This window comes from Chaetura pelagica, unplaced genomic scaffold (assembly GCF_000747805.2).
Source record: "Chaetura pelagica isolate M959 unplaced genomic scaffold, ChaPel_1.0 scaffold387, whole genome shotgun sequence".
Taxonomy (NCBI): domain Eukaryota; kingdom Metazoa; phylum Chordata; class Aves; order Apodiformes; family Apodidae; genus Chaetura; species Chaetura pelagica.
Window position 1 is genome coordinate 446,707 of NW_009954101.1, and position 16,547 is coordinate 463,253.

A 16,547-nucleotide genomic window follows, 5' to 3' on the forward strand; every position below is an offset into this window, starting at 1 on the left:
AGGGAAAGATCATGCAATATGGTTATTTTAGGTCTCTAAAATATCTTTATAGACAATTTATTTTTATTACATAGCATGTGATTGGTACTTACACTTTTTATACTTGCAGCTTTCTACTGTTTGTGTGGTTATTTAAGATACTACTCACCACTTGAAGCCTTTCTGTGCTAATGATGTGTTTATATGAATGATGGCATAGTGCGTGAGGCTACAGATGGGTAATATTTGGACCTTTTAAGGTGACGTCTCAAGATCAAAGATCTTAGTGACTGTTAGAGTTTCAGTGCCAAAACCTGCTAATGAACATTTTTTTAAATTCATAAAGTCTGTATCTTTTGTTATAGCTAGCATATTTTAAATTAAACATATTAATTGCTTTTTAACCTTATCTTGCTAATGGAAATTGGAGTTTGTGGTGTCTGTTGGAATGTTTATCTATGAAAAAGTCAGTATAAAAGAGTTGAGGGGAAAAATCAGAACTCAGTTCTGCTTTAGCATTGCATTTAAATCACAGTAATTTTACTAATGTGAGCAGAATTTCTGATTTATGTTAGAATAAAAGAGAATGCAGAGCTTATGTTTCTGCTTCTTACCAGTACTTGTAGCAGTTGTATTTTTTTATTTCAGCAGTTCACTGCAATCTGTATTTATGAAGTGTGAATACAGGAACCAGACAGTATTTACGTCCAGGCTATGTTGGGCAGCACTACATACAGATTCGGTTCTGTGGCAATACAATTAAAAAAAAAAAAAAAAGAGGGAAAAATGGCACTTTCTTTTGTCACAGAAAGTTCATCTGTTTCCTTTACAAACAGAATTTGGCAAGTGGATTTCTTTTTTTTTTAATTATTTTTTCCTCTCAATTACTTTGAGTGGGTATAATTAGATACCAAGATCAGAATTATTTTGCAATAAGTACAAGCCTAGAATAGACTTGTCACTGGCATATAGATAGCACAGTACAACAGGAAAAACATACTGACGCTCTCACACTACAGACACTAAAATGTAAAAATCTGGGTTGGTGTGAAGTGAACTACAGGCTGGGGTTTTTTTGATTATTTTTTTTTTTTCTGAATGATTACATCCTAGTGTAGAATAGATTTAAGATTGCCTAATATCTGCTTACATACTGACAGAATTGTTGGAACATTATTTTTGTGCTGGATTTTGCGTCTCCATGACCTCTTTTTGCATCAAGTTATCTGAATAACCTAGATACTTCTTTTTTCTTCCCCTCAAACTTGTGTGTGCCTTTTGTGCAGAAATTTGGCATGAATTTAGTGTTCTCAATGTTCTAAATTACTGTCCTTTGTTCTCACAAAATTTTTCATTTTTAATAATGCATGGATATAACAACTGCAACTTTCACAAGAGAGACATGAAACGGTGTTACAGAGGAGATTTTGTGAACTGGCTCATTAGGGGGCAATAGAGCTCTTTGTCACACTGGCTCTTTGAATGCTTCTTTGAGATCCTGTCTTACTCGGAAATCAATTCAGAAGTCAGTCGTTGTGGGACCTGTAAAGTGTTTACATTTCTCATCTGTTTATAACAATAGACGTTTGTCTTGCTCATCTACAAAACTAAAGCCCCGTAATAACAAAATAAAATATACTGAGAAAAGTAAATGAAGTTAGCCTTTTTTTCCACTTCTGCTAACTAGCAGTAATTGTACTAATACATTAGTATTTACAACTCACTCCACTTAAGGCTCATTTAAACAGTTTTTTGTCAGAAGCTGCGATTTAAAATTAGTATTTAAACTATCTTTGCAGAAGAGGTAATGAAAAAGCTTGTGGATGTATCAATGTTATTTGTGCTTCATGAAATAGAATCAGAAGATCTGCTATGTGCTATATAAATATTTATAGAGTATGTTTTGTCACCTTGAGAGGAAATGCAGAGTGCCATAGGTATTACATAATCAAATTTCAAAAGTGAGGTGGTCTTCAGTTCTTTCAGGTGATTGAAGCTGCTAGTGGCGTTTGCATTGCCCAGGAATATACAGGCTGCTTGTGACTAGTACCAATTGTGGTCAGATAAGTGATTTTTCGTAAACTGTTTTTTCCCCTGTGTTTTTTTACATATTTGCCATTTGCTGATTAAAAAATCCAATTAACAGCAGCTTCTTACAATTATTCAGAATTTGAAATGTTTAATTGCATTACTTAATCTGAAGGAAATGGAATTTTTATGAACTAGACGCAAAACCCAAGCTAGTATGATAGGAAACATCTTTTGAATTGCAAGATCCTTTTGCTTCCATTCTGACATTTTAACGAGATAAGGTGACATTTAGAACTGGTCTCTGTACAAGGGGTCTGGCTGTATATAGTACACTGGCTATGTACAAGAGTTGTTTTTTTAATAATACAATTTGGTTTCATGTTTTTTAGACCATTTAGTTGCAATACAACAATCTGGGCATTTTTTTACAGACTATTGTTATTTTTACGGGCATAGGGTGAATTAACCAGTAGAGGGAGCACAAATCAACAGTCCTGATAATCTTATCTGTTAATTATTATTTTGATTTGCAAAGACTGATCCCAAAAAGTGCTGTCATTAATATCTCTTTCCTCCAGTAACTTGTTTCAGAATCATTCACATAGACATACACTTGCACATTCTTTCCCACTGTTAATAGCAGTAATTAATTAATTAGACTGTCTAGTCCACACCTTTCTAAACAACTTTGATCATTTTCTATAGTGATATGAGGCACAAGGAAAAAAATAAAATTATTAAAGGCTGTAGAAAAGGCTTCAGAAAAGTAAAGGCTTCAAAAATCTGAGATGATTGGTGCCAGCTATGTCCTCAGCAAAATGTGAGAAGAGTGTGTTCTCAAAAGTTTCCCCTGTGCCTCTGCATGAGGAAGATTCTGGGAGGCTTATTACTATGTAAGATACTTATTATTATATATTTTTACATGTGATCTGTAGTTAACATTTATGCCTTACAGTCTTTAGTATAAATAAACTATTATTGCCCAGTGTGGTTTCTCGATAGTTATAAATTTTTTACACATATGCCATTAAATTCAATTATCTGATTACAGTTTTTCCTGTAGAAGACTTTGCTCTTTTTTTGGTTTTCCTTCTCTTTATTTCATCTGCAATTTTATTCTTAAACATTAAGGACTTCTTAGGGGAAGCTTGTGTCAGTGTGAATGCTACTTATAAGTTCCTTGTGAAAATGTAATACTTTATTTTGTTCCTTTTTTATACATATATTTGAAAAATTTTGTTAGAGAATTTTGTCTGACAATGCAAGACAAAAAATGACTGACAAATACGCTGGTTTGTTTAAATGTGCCAATGTAATATTTTTCACAAAAGACAGATATATTAAAATGTTACTGTACTAATTTAATTTTATTTCTTTTAAATTAATTTCACCTAACTTCTAGATGCTTTAAATATGGAATATAACAATGGGGAGATTTAAAAGGTTTTTTCCTGCAACTGTTTGTTCAAAATCAGAATGTGGTCTGACTGCATTTGAAGCTGAGTTTGTAATACATATTCATGACTTTACAGAGTAAATAGAATTCTGGAAATCTTAAATTATTTTTCTTTTTGTTAAAATACCAGGACATAGGGGGTTTTTTTCCTGCTAGTTGTTCAGAGTTTCTAAATATTTCTGGGGTGCTAAGAAATCTAGACCTTAGAGGTTTAGCTCTGTTTACTTCAATAAGTATGCCATTCTGCTTTTTAAGTTTTCCATCGTGAGTACTTAACTGCAACCCAGAGTACATGAGAAATACACCTTTTCTAGCAGATGTAAATCAATCCCTCGACTGGAGCTGTATGTTCTGTGCATCCTGTATGGCATGCAGGCACTTGCATGGATATTTAAGAAAATATGGTGGTGCTCCCCTTCCCCCCTCAGTTTAGCCCTTTGTTTCATTTGGAAAAGAAGGTATATTTGTGGTGTGTATCAGTGAGAATTGGCAGATGCTAGTGATATGTTCCCACTCTTGAGAGGCAGGAGGTGACTGAGCCGAGCATCTATACCATTATGTATGCCCCTCATTTGCCTTCTGAGTCCTTTTGGGGTGATACATTTAGGTGCCTTTTTTTCTATTTTTTAAAATATTTTTTTCTTCTCCAAAATAGAGGAGATATTTTTACCTGTAGGGCCTTGAAAAAAAGAGGACATTTAAAATACATGATGCTAGAGGAAATCTGATGTGGTGCAAAGACTAAAGAATTGTAAATTGCTTCTCACATTAATCAGCTACCTCTCAACCACTTTCTGTTCTTCCATAGAACACAAACAAGCTTGCCTGTACACCCTTGAACTAAGTTTAGAGTTCTCATAAAGCAGATTTGTACATCTTTAGCAATTGCAAAAAGTAGAACAGGACTTGGATGAATGCAAGATGTTTAAGGATAAGATTGAGGGAAAAGTTTTTTTCGTTCCTATTTAGAGGAGGTAATTGGAGGTCTGGATAGCCTCAGATAGTACAGTCCTACTTCAGGATCTTTCTGAACTTCTGTCTACAATCAAGGTTGCTGCTTTTGGTGAGGTACATAATGCGACAATTTTTTTTTTTCTGAAGACTAAAATCTAATAAATACTGCTGCTGCTAAGAAAGCAAAAGCTTCCCTAGGAGGAGTTTTCGGAATATTGGCAAGAGTCCTCATATTTGTAGGAGCTGTAGTAAGAATGACTGTATAATCTTGTGTGTGTGGACCATCTCAGAAAAAGAGGCCTGAAAATTATAATTTACTTCCAGGCTGTCATATTGCTCCAGAAATCTGTCAGAAATTTTATTGCTTAACTGTAAGAGCCAGAAATTCTCAACTTGCAACGCACAGCAATTCTTGCATTAAACTGTTTTTGATCTATCATATCTATTCTCTCTGATTAAATCTATTTAATTGGAGGGAAAAAAACGAAGCTGCCGTCCAGAATTTCCAAGATGCTGAGAGAACTTTTGTTACCTTAGTTGTGTAGAAGCAGATGACAGAGTCACCCACGTCCATTAAGTGATGAGTAGTTTGACATTTTATTTAGAAATCATTTTACCAGATGGTATGACTCCAGGAGTATTCACTCACCTCTGGCAATTGTACTGCAGGGTGTAGTTAATTACGTGTCTCCATTTGTGATCTTACATGACTTAATTACCCAGCTTATAGTAAAGATCTCTTTACAGGGATCTCTTTACAGTATTGTTATGTTTCGCCTGTATATATACAAAACTTACGAATACAATATATAACATATTAATTTACAAGCTCTTTAACTGGCTACAAACTCCGCACATGCTCTGTTTCCACTAAAACACTGCTATGACTATGTCCATGTGTCTGTGTAGTGGAATTAAAGAAGAAAACAGTCCCTGTTGACTGCATGCAGTTGGTTGCAGCCTTGGGCAACCTCAGCCTATAGTTAGTACTGAAACTCTTGTTTTGTACAGGAGTAAATGGAATTGTCTTTATCATTGTCAGTCCAAATAAGCAGCAGAAGAGAACCTGAAATACTAAGTGTAACCTTGGTGACCCATTTCATTGCCAGGCATCAGAGTTAAACTTTTAACTCTAGGCCATTTGAAAAGCACCAAGATCCCGTGAGTTTTCTCATTTAATGCAGTTGTGCATTCCACTTTTTTCTTAGAAAATTTCTCTCCTATTTGCTTCAAGTTGGTTTTGCAGGCTTGGTCCTTCAGTGTTTTCAGATGAAGAAAATGCATTTCTGAATTAATTGCAAATTCTCAGGAATTTCTGTATACATTCTTGCCTGCTGTTCTCAGAAACCATGCATTGTATAAGCAAATGAACTATTGTCTTATTTTGTGTGTAGCAATGGAAAATAATCCTATTTTCCAGTACTTTTGCTACTCTTTTGTAGTACTTTCTGGCAGTACCCATCCCTCTGCTTTTACTTTTAGGCAATTAGCTCTGTGGTTCCTTCACAAATGTGCTGAAAATTGGCATCTCCCCCATGTCTTTTTCTTTCTGACTCCCGAGGTGGAAAGATAAGGTAGTGTAATATATGGTTGAGATTAGGGAGAGGTGATCATAAAAGTTGAACTTTCTCTAACAGCAGGGCTCAGTATTACCAACATAGCTCTTCTGCATGTGTCCTGAACAGAACTACTTGTAAACGTGTGTCTATACATTTTCTGAGCACCACTGCAAATGCTTCTCAGTTTTCCATCTTTAGCTGCTTGGTTTTTCTAATTAAAATTTTGAACTTATTACTGTTCAGCAGTTGCAACTTGGAGAGACTTCATTGTGAAAAGCTTTGTTATCTAGCCATCCTTTATTTTTCCTTGGAGGAGTTCTAAACAAAAAAGGTCTTGCAAGATGTGGAATTTAAAAAAAAAAAAGGAAGTTCCACATAGTTTGTTTTTTTTTCCTCTTTTTCTCAGTAGGCTTGCCATTCAAAATACCTCACATTTTTAAGAGCCTAATGCACTTCATTTTCCTGTAGCCGGTTTTCATGTAAGGGATACCTTCAGAGCTTATTGGCAGATGTAGAATTGTCTTCTACAGTCATGATTACTGCCTGTTTTTCATGTTTACTGACACTTCAGAAGCTTACTCCTCATTACCGTGGTGGCAGCAGGGGAGCAATCCGCACTTTTCTTACTGCTTTGTCTTGAGGTAGTGTGTATTGTGTTGAAAGCACTCTTCGAATAGGGGGGGATCTTTAGTCACAGAAAAGTGAAATATAAAAAAGAGGGAGTTAAAAGTAAGGTTTAAATATATACAGGAAGTTTTTACTGGAAGTTAGGAACTTGCCTATAATTGCCTCTAACTCTTGTAGCTGCACTAGAGAAACGCATTTTTTTGGAGACACTCCAAAAAGAGACAATCTAATGGCTTTGCTTGTACCCAGAAAGAGCTGTATGGAGCGTTTAAAGAAATCTTTAGGTCTTTTACAGCCCATTTGTTAAAAAAACAGAAAACATTTATTAAATAGTAGGCTTATAGAAGAAAGAATGATGTCCACAGCTGCCTAGACTGACTGTAGTGCTTCACATTTTCTTTACATAATTTCTTGTTTCTTTCAGGCATACTTCTGCAGCTGTGGCAGGATGGGCAAAAAACGGGAAACTTTCTGCCTTCCATTCCTGTTTTAAACACTGCACTATACTGCAACTGCTCAGTAGACTGCAGTGGGCATGGAAAGAAATGGAACTGCTGTGTTTAAGCAGAAGAAATGCAGTTTGGTGAAGAAACAAAAGAACAATCAATTACAAATGCCAATGAAATGGGTTGTTACTGTCTGCCCTAAGCAGTAGGGTATTTCGTGGTAATTTTTATTCCTTGTTCCTCATAAAGTAGATAGTGATACTGACTTTGCTGAACCTGAGATGCTGAGGAACACTGACAGAAGTTTTATTTTCTTGTTTTCCTGAGTATTTCATCTGCCTTTTCTTTTATCAGTGCACAAAAAAGCATACCTGCACAAACTTCTAAAACTTTTTAAAGATGTACTCAATTATTTTGTACTGAGTTGTGTACTTTTCACCCTTGAAAGTTAAGTGGATGGATTAGCTTGGAAACTGCGATACTATTTTGCTGTTTGAATTATATGAAAGATATTCTAAGAGCAATGGAGATGAGCAGGAAGGTGTAAGAGGTATGGAGTATTCACTTAGCCTGTAAGTGTCTTATTTATGTTGATTCTTTGTGCAGCTTCTGAGAAGCCTAGCTGCAGCCTGACATATTTTAACCCAAGTCAGATGTTCAGATCTTGCTCTCCTCTTGCCAGAAGTCTCAAGAATCTCATGGACTGGAAGTCCTACAGAAGACTTAATGTGTAATATATAGTATTTTCAATTAATTTTGCTTTATTATTGCTGCAGGGCAGGTTTTAGTAGGCAAATTTGATAAGAATGTTTTATAAATTGAATGTCTTTAAAAGTACTATAGTACTGTGATGCTTGGGGCAGAGTGGCTGGAAAGCTGCTCAGTGGAAAGGACTTGGGGGTGTCGATTGACAGCAGCTGAATATGAGCCAGCAGTGTGCCTAGGCTGTAGCATCCTGTCTTATATTAGAAATAGTGTGGCCAGTAGGACCAGGGAAGTGATTGTCTCATTGTACTTGGCACTACTTGAGGCTATGCCTTGAGTTCTGTGTTCAGTTTTGGGCCCTTCACTACAAGAAAGACACCAAGGTGCTTGAGCAAATCCAGAGAAGTGCAGTGAAGCTGATGAAGGGTCTGGAAAACAAGTCTTACGGGGAGTGCCTGAAGGAACTGAGGTTGTTTGGTCTGGAGAAAAGGAGGCTGAGAGGAGACCTCATCTCTCCCTACAACTACCTGAAAACAGGCTGTAGTGAGGGGGTGGTTGGTCTCTATTCCCTAGTAACAAGTGACAAGACAAGAGGTGGACTCAAGTTGCACCAGGAGACGTTTAGATTGGGTATTAGAAAAAAATTCTTCAGTGGAAGGGTTATTAAACACTGGAACAGGCTGCCCAGGAAGGTGTTTGAATCACCATCCCTGGAGATGTTTAGAAGACATATAGATGTGGTGGTTAGGGATATGGTTTAAGCACTGGACTTTGTAGAGATAGGTTAATGGTTGGTAGAGTTGTCTTATGGTTGGACTTGGTAATCTTAAAGTTCTTTTCCAGTCAGAATGATTCTGTGGTTCTGTGATTTGGGGTATTTGTTATCTTGCTGAGTGTCAGGTTGCCTAAATAACTTTTACTGTATTATGTATTTTTGCACATCAGACAGGTTGTATTATTCAGTCTGGTTTTGTATTTTCTCTCCACAGTGTCAAATCACTTGCTTGATCTTCAATTGCAGTAGACCTAGTTATTCCAGCTCTTGTATTTGTATTTGCCTATTTAGGCTGAATATTATTTGTTTTTTCTTGAAAATAATGTTATGCTGTGTGTCCTGACAAAATAAGGCCAGCTTCAACATCAAATGCAGTTAAGACGTGGTCATTTCTAAGGCAGTCCTAACACTAAAGCTATGTAAAATACCTGCCTTAGACAGGCTGGAATTGATATTTAAAAATATAGAACTACATTGCATATTTGTAAGCATTTCATTACAGGCCTGAGTATGATTACGTGCTTTTAAAATCTGTTTGACTGTCTTGAGATGCTTGAAGATTCCTGTCTTACTTAGACAGAAAAGCTTAAAATAAATTAAATGTAACAAGTAGAATTTCACCCTTTTCATTTTCCAAAGTGCAGAAAGGAAGTTGAGCCAAATGGATTAAAAATCTCATAGATAATTCACAATATTCAGTAACTTACAGTATCGGGGCATATTTAGAAAAATTCACTTTCATTGTGCCTTCACTTCCTCACATATCAAATCTGGAATATTAAAAAATAAATAAATTATTTCTGGTCTCTTCTGTCCTCTCCAACAAACTTTTCCATTACCAGAGGATGTTCTATGGAATGGGCTCACAGGCAGCATGTGAGTAGCTAGGATGTTTGCATGGAAGATGATCACCATCAGGTTGAGAGTCAGCAGTACTCTGCAGAGCTTCAGGTGAGCCTTCTCCTGTTACTGAGGCATAAGCTGACCTGTGAGGTAACAGCAAGGTCCTGGTCCTGGGAGGGTGCAAACCACAGAGCTGCTCTGGGAACAGCTGCCTGCTTTCCCTTTGGTGTTGTGACTGCTATCTTTTGCACAGGAAGGGGAGAGATACTGAGTGAGGGTAGAGGTTTCCAGTATCTGCAGAGAACTAGGGAACTTGGTCATATCCCCTACATTTATATAATGGAGCAGTTTACCTTTCTTCTAGAAGCAGCACTGCTGAGTGTCTGAGGGCAGAGGGATTGTTTTGGTGAATTTACTGGGGCTTTAACTGTGCAGTGCCGTGAGTACTCTTGTCAGTATGAAGTTGAATTGTGAAGTTCTGCTTTGAAATAAGAGTGCTTGGCAGTATTATCCTTTCAGACTTTCTCTGTAATCCTTTCAAGAGCAGGGCTAGCCGCAGAAACCAAAAATGAGCTGTTTGAAACATTTGAACACAGTTTCCTTTATAATACTAAAAAGTGAGGACTTAACATGTGAAACTGCTTATTTTGGGTTAGGAAATAACAAATTCTATTAAGTAATTTTACTGTGCAGCCCAAAGGAGAGAAGCTGGTTTGTGTCGAGCATTTGGCTCTTGCCAGGGTCGGGTCCCACAGTTTACTATGGGGCCACTTCCGGGCTGTGTGTATTGTGGACCTGGTCATGTTTTGTGCCTCTACATGGTCTGTATACAGAACCTGTCATGCAACCTGTTGAATGATATAGATGCATGTATTTTCTTCCTATCCAGCTCAACACCAACATCAGTTTAGGGGTGAAATGGTGGCAAGGAGCATCTGCCAGACCAATTCACTTACCCTGGAGGTTGCATTTTGCTTTTGTCTCATATACCTTTAGAAAGCACAACGGTCAGGAGAACCATACCCTGTTACCCTGTTGGTTAATACCTTCCCAATGGCACTATATTACTTAGATTATTACAAACTGATTAGGTATTTTATGTGACAAGCATCTCACCACATCTTCTCAGAGTAGTACAGAAGGAGCTTGTGCTTCTTCATTTGCATTCAGTTTACATTTGTGTTCACCCTTGCTCTGCTTTTCCTTTTGTCATTTCTTTAAATGCATTGTTTTGTGAGTTTCTGTACTAAGTCAAGGAAATGTAATCCTCTTGGAGGTTATGAGTTTCCAGCCAAGCTGCTTTGTGAGTTAATGGCACGTTTTTGAATTTAAAAGCAATTGAATTGTTCAGTATTTTCCATCTGCTGTACAAAATCGCTGGGCATAATTTCTTGTTACTTTTGCTAATTTTTTTCTCAATGTGCAAATGAATGAAATTGCCAAATCTAGCTTCCTAGAAAAGTAGCATGTCTATTCTTGAAAGAGTACAAAGTTAACATCTCCTGTGTTGCTAACATCTGTCCTGCTTGAGGCAATGAATATAAGTACATGCTGTCAAACAGTATCAACGCTGTGCAGTTTACACTGAGCAGGTGTCTGTAACAAGACTGTGACACCCTTTCCAGTCATGCGTCAGGTAGAAGAGGATAGGTCATCACCTCAATTATATGCAAGGATGGCAATTTTCACTCATCTTGTTTCCTGTTGTTTACAAATGACAGGAATCTGGTATCTGGTGGTGTGTGGCATCTAAATTTGTGCCACTTGGCTTTGTATGAACATTTAGCAAACTTCAAAAGCTGCTATGACAAATGACCTTTTTCACTGCTAAAAATACATCAAGTATGACCTCTTTCACAGCAAAACCACAACCCACAGTGTGCCCTACAGCCCCTGAGCAAATCTTGTTCAGTATGATTTTATAAAATCACTACTAATGAAATAACAAGTTCATATTACTAGGAATGCCCACTCACTGGCAAGGCAATAACAGAAAGAGATTTCAAGGGGGAAAGGAAAATACTTTTTTTTTTTTTTTTTTTTACATCAAGACAGATCTTGTTACTAAAAATAAATTTTGAAGCCTTGTAATAATCAACAGGGCAACACAAAACCAAAAATAGAGCCAAAGCAAATGAATCTGCATGTCTAGCTTGAAATTTATATCTAAGGAGAAGCTACTTTTTCTGACCCTTCCAGCAACATTTTTGTACTTGGGTATATGTAGTCAGAGTAACTAAGTTGTCCAGCCAGTCCTTGAGATGGAACCACACCAGTGGGTCAAATGGAAGAGAAAACTGTACTCTGATGCATTCTTGGTGAGTTTGTAGCTGTCTCAGTGTATAGAGATGACAATTTCTGCTGTCCATATAATCCAAATACTATGAAAATTGCTTTGTAAGTGGTGTTTGTAAATGCCTTGCTTCCTCAAAAACATGGGTATTAGGCACTGAGCATTTCAGTAATGCTTGATTCAAAGCTTTCTGGATTATTTCTGGTGCATATAGACAGGCAGCATAGTTTTAAAGAAGGCTGAAAATGCTAGATTATTTCTCTGTCCTCTTTTTCCACCATCAACAGAAGTGAGGAGCTGTGTAATGCTTATGCTTGGGAATAAGTCATATTAACAGACTGGAAATTTGACAGCAAAACAATTTGCCAAGGGCCTGTTTTGTAGGCAGCTCTGGTCAGTGTGTGTTTCTTTTATTAGCTACTTGAGCAATAAAGGCTACACTTGTGTCCTTCGTGAGATGGATATTATCCACTGTGTTGGTGTATGAGAATTGCAGGCTTAAGCTTTCTGGAGGAGCACTGAAACTTTAGGGGGCTGCCCACAGGTGGCTTAGGAGTGCTGTCATACCTAGTAGTCCTGGAGGGTTTTGCAGCCTGGAACTAAGTATAGTCTTGATTAATTACACAGAAGAATTCAAATTCATTAATTCTGAGTAAAGGACTTTTAAAATCTAACAAGTACATATCTCTGCTCCAGAACAAGTCCATAAGCATAATAAATGCTTCCAGCAAATACTTGAAGTTGTTACTGGAAAGAAGTGTGTTTTACTGTAAGATCTGCAGAACACTTGGGAGGAGAATGTTCATTTGAAGATTAAATTTGGAGGCAGGGAGAAAGGTATCTTCAGCTTGAGGAAAGTTCTTGTGACAGCAAACAAAATTCTTGAGGTGTTTTTTCTTGTAATTTTTAGTTCACTTTGCCTGTTCACATTCCCTTTCCTTCTTCTTTTCCATCAACCCATTTTTATAGGAACAAGTGCTTTGTGCTCCTATGAAAGAAATTATACAGATCCCAAAATACTGTTGAAATTCCTCCAACAGTAGAATTTCCATTGAAGTGGGACAGAATTTCTGGGGTAGGAGCTATGTCTAAGAAGTTCGTGCTGTCAATGGCTGCCATCATATAACTAGGATCTTTTTTTTGCCTTGTTGCTTCTGGGTTTTTTTTTTTTTGGACAATAGCTGATCAAATAACACATTGTTATAATTTTTTTATTAGATTGGTTTTCTTTGTTCTTCAGACCTTAAAGCCATTCTTGTGCAGTAGGGTATTTTCCACTCATAAAGGGATAAAATGGCATGATAAGAATGCAAAAAAGATGATTAGGCAGTGTTTAGAGTTTCAGAGTTCCTGGATAGCAGTGTATTCCTATCTGTGCTTTTGGAGGCTAATTTTTAGCAAGTTATTGAGTGAACATTTTAGTTTCCTGTGTCTAAATTTACATCACCTTAAGTGAAAGTCCATATTGTCAATAATATGGATGAGATTAAAAAAAAAACAAAAAACAATTTTAGTATCGAAAGTGCTGCTATTTGATTTCTTTCTAAATGCAGATGTATTTAAGACAATGCAGAGGAGGAAGTGCTAAAGCTTTTCAAGGACAACTGTTCTGTTGCAGCAGCAAGAAGCTTCCCTGTTGGAGTGCATTGGTTTGCCAAGGATACTGTAGCCAGGCAGAGTTGGGTAAGCTGGTACAATGAAACCTGAGCATGGTATAACAGAGTAGAAGTAATGAAACAAATGCAGGAAGGTGGAGACAGTAAGGGCAATTAACAACAACAGATGATCAAGGAAGTGTTGTGTTGTTCTTTGAGAGCTTGGGTTGCACCTCTAGAGATTATTTTGGGTAGGGCTGAAGATAAGATTAACATGCAGGGGCAAGATGCTCTGTGAGAAGCATTACGTCACGCGTAGAGTGGCTTGTTCTCAACCTGGTATCTGTCATTCTGAAAAGCACTTCAGGTGTAGCATAATTTTATTTTTTTATTGGAGTTGTGTTAAAATTCATGTTATCATTTCAAATTACAACTGCATGCTTCTGTGGCCTTAAGAGAGTCACAAAGAACTTGGAGCCATCCTTGACTTTAAGATCAAGGCCAGAGATGCCTGTCTAGGATAGAGTAGCCTTGTGTTTACTGCTTTTTAAAGAGAAGGCCTTGACACATCTTTATCTGAGGGAATGCACTACAAGGGTGAGCCACAGACCAACAACAGGTCTCTCAAAGGTGTTTGGAAGTAGTAAGGCAGAGGAAGGTTATAGCAATAACAACAGCAAAAACAACCCCCCAGAAAGCATCTAATATATCTGTTCTTTATCTTCATAGACAGATGAAACATATTTGTCAGCTCTATGCATGAGAGCTGCAGTGCTGTAACTTAAGCATCACAGTGACACGTTAGGTAGTGGATACTTGTTCTAAACCCTCTCTCCCCTTCTTTGCCATAAACTAGTTTGTTTTCAGAACATTCCAATCCAGTGTAACCCAGCTTTGAATTTATTGTTTAATGTTTTAATTAATGGGACTAATTTCAAGAGACTCAAAACTTGAAGACTTGAGAGACTGTTGTTTTTTAATACTGGTGCAGCTTCAGACAATGGAAAAAAAACAAACCAAAAACCAGCATTCTGTTTTTTCCTACTGTTTTCTGAAGCACTTCAGTAAATGTGCTTTCAGATTGAGGTGTTGTTTTTTTCTTAACTAAAGAAGGAAGGAAGTATTGTGGATCAAATATGAGTCGGCCTATAAAACTGTAAAAAGAGCTTTGCAGCTCAAAGGCAAAACACAATTACTTTACTATGTGTCTTTATATGAAAATAAGCACTTTCCATTTTCAGATTTATGTGGACTTGGCATGTGTTTACTTATTTCACAAAATGTTGTAGGGGTAGCGAGAGTGTGAATGCTGCAGGACTGCAGGTTATTATTGCCACTGGAAGCAGTATAAAGCAATGCACTGTTTTACCGATAGCTCTGGAGCAGGAGCAAAATTAATCTTCTACCATTGTAGATGTACAACATGTTAATATCTTCATATTACCTCAGAACTCGAGAAAGTAAAATAATTCTTCGGATTTGTGGAAATAAAGTTTTTTTTTTAAATCTAGTTATATGGAGTCACTGTTTATTTAGAATTTGCATCTCATTATTACACGTCCATCACTTCCATGAAAAGGCTCTGCAGTTTTGTGGGATTTTTTGGTTAAAAAATACTAACATTTTTACTGAATGTAAAAGCATTTGAAATATGCTGACGATAAAGCCTTTGGGCTAGAAAGGTGTCTTAGTTTGTCCCACAAAATTCCTTTCCAGTCTAATTGACTTAAACTCTGTAAACATTACAGTTTCATTTTTGGTGATTATTTCTCATATAATGTTTGCCCAAACACTAATTGATTATGCACATTCTGATTTAAGGTCAGGCTTTGCTGTCTTTTAACATCAAGCAGAAAACACTCTTGAGCACGGTGGAGAGCACCCAATCGAGGTGCTAAAATAAAGCACTTGGGAGAAGGAGGGTGCTTAGCTGGGATTACTTCTAGTCTTGAATCTAGTACAGGGAATCAGTTGAGTACTGTACCCTTTCTAAAGGTGGTCTACAAAATAACATAGAAAAAGGCTACTGATAGGTAGATGAACCCCAGGTAGATGAATGCTCTACAGAGAATGGAAAAACATGTTTCCAGGGAGTGCATGGTAGAATACATTTATGAACTAGCAGAAAGACAGATGAGGTGACAAAAATGATTTTTCCAGTAGTTTATTTGAATGTAATAAAAAACCCTATGTAAACTTGTACATTTAGTATGTAACGATGAGAGACTGCAGATATGCTAGTGACAGCAAAATCTGTTTCGACTACAATTCTGTTACTTTTTCTGTGGGCCACAGAGAGCCTGGAAACCAGTTTGGAAAAGGTCAGGAAATCCTTGACCAAGAAAGAGCAGAAGGTTACATGTAGAACAGGCAGCACTGGGAGTAGCACAGCATGGGCTTGAATTTCCTTGACTGTTTGTGTTGGAATGTTGGATTTTTTTTTTAATCCTGGAGTTACTGATACAGAATCTAAACCTTAAATTGCTTAACTTAAGTGGGGTGTTTTGCATGTGAATAGATACCTAGGTCAACAGTTGTCAAGTGTCCTTCAGGGCAAACACAAAAGCAGTAGAAGAAATGGTGACTGCAGCGTTTAACCTCGGAAGTAAAAGCAAAGCAAAACCAAACAAACCCCTGTCCTCTGGCTGACTGTTGAGAAGTGTGTTACTTCTCCCTCTAAATCTATCAGAACCCCAAGTATGTATTTTCTTCTGTAGTAGGTGGAAGAAAGGGGTGAATGAAGCTCACCAGTCTCTCTTGTGCCAGTGTATTTGTAAAGCTGTGCTGCAAAATGAAACCCTGAAATTAATTGCAAAGTGAAACTAAAACAATGGAGATTTCTAGAAATCATGAGTGTCTTAAGTTTCCAGTGGGCCCAACAAAAAAATTGCACTGGCACAGAAGGAAACAGACTGAAGTTTGTAGGTGATTGTGAGTTCGTAGCAGGAGGAAAGCTGTGATGTACCAAAGAAAAGGCAGCTTTAAACTATGCCCGTTTTTTAACTGTTACAGTTCTTTTTCATGGTTGCTGGACTCATGCTTTTCCAAAATAGTCTCACACATTTTAGCAGACATCTTAGGACAAGCATTTTGATTTACATTTGTATATGAAAGTGAGACTCTTCTATATGTGTATTTGTGCCTTTAGTTTTGCTACTAATACTATGATTTTTTTGCAAGCTCATAAAACTTAGTCTTTTCAGAGGCAGGAAAGAGGAATTAATTCCATGGAATTTATTAAGGTTGATGCATTTGCATTTCTTGTTAAGGAAATCAATGAGATG

General features: G+C 37.1%; 1 protein-coding gene across 1 annotated transcript in view; it reads left to right on the top strand.

The window, feature by feature from the left end:
• Nucleotides 1-16,547, top strand: part of COMMD10 (COMM domain containing 10) — a 116,841-nt gene that overhangs the window by 23,013 nt on the left and 77,281 nt on the right. The window lies entirely within an intron of this gene.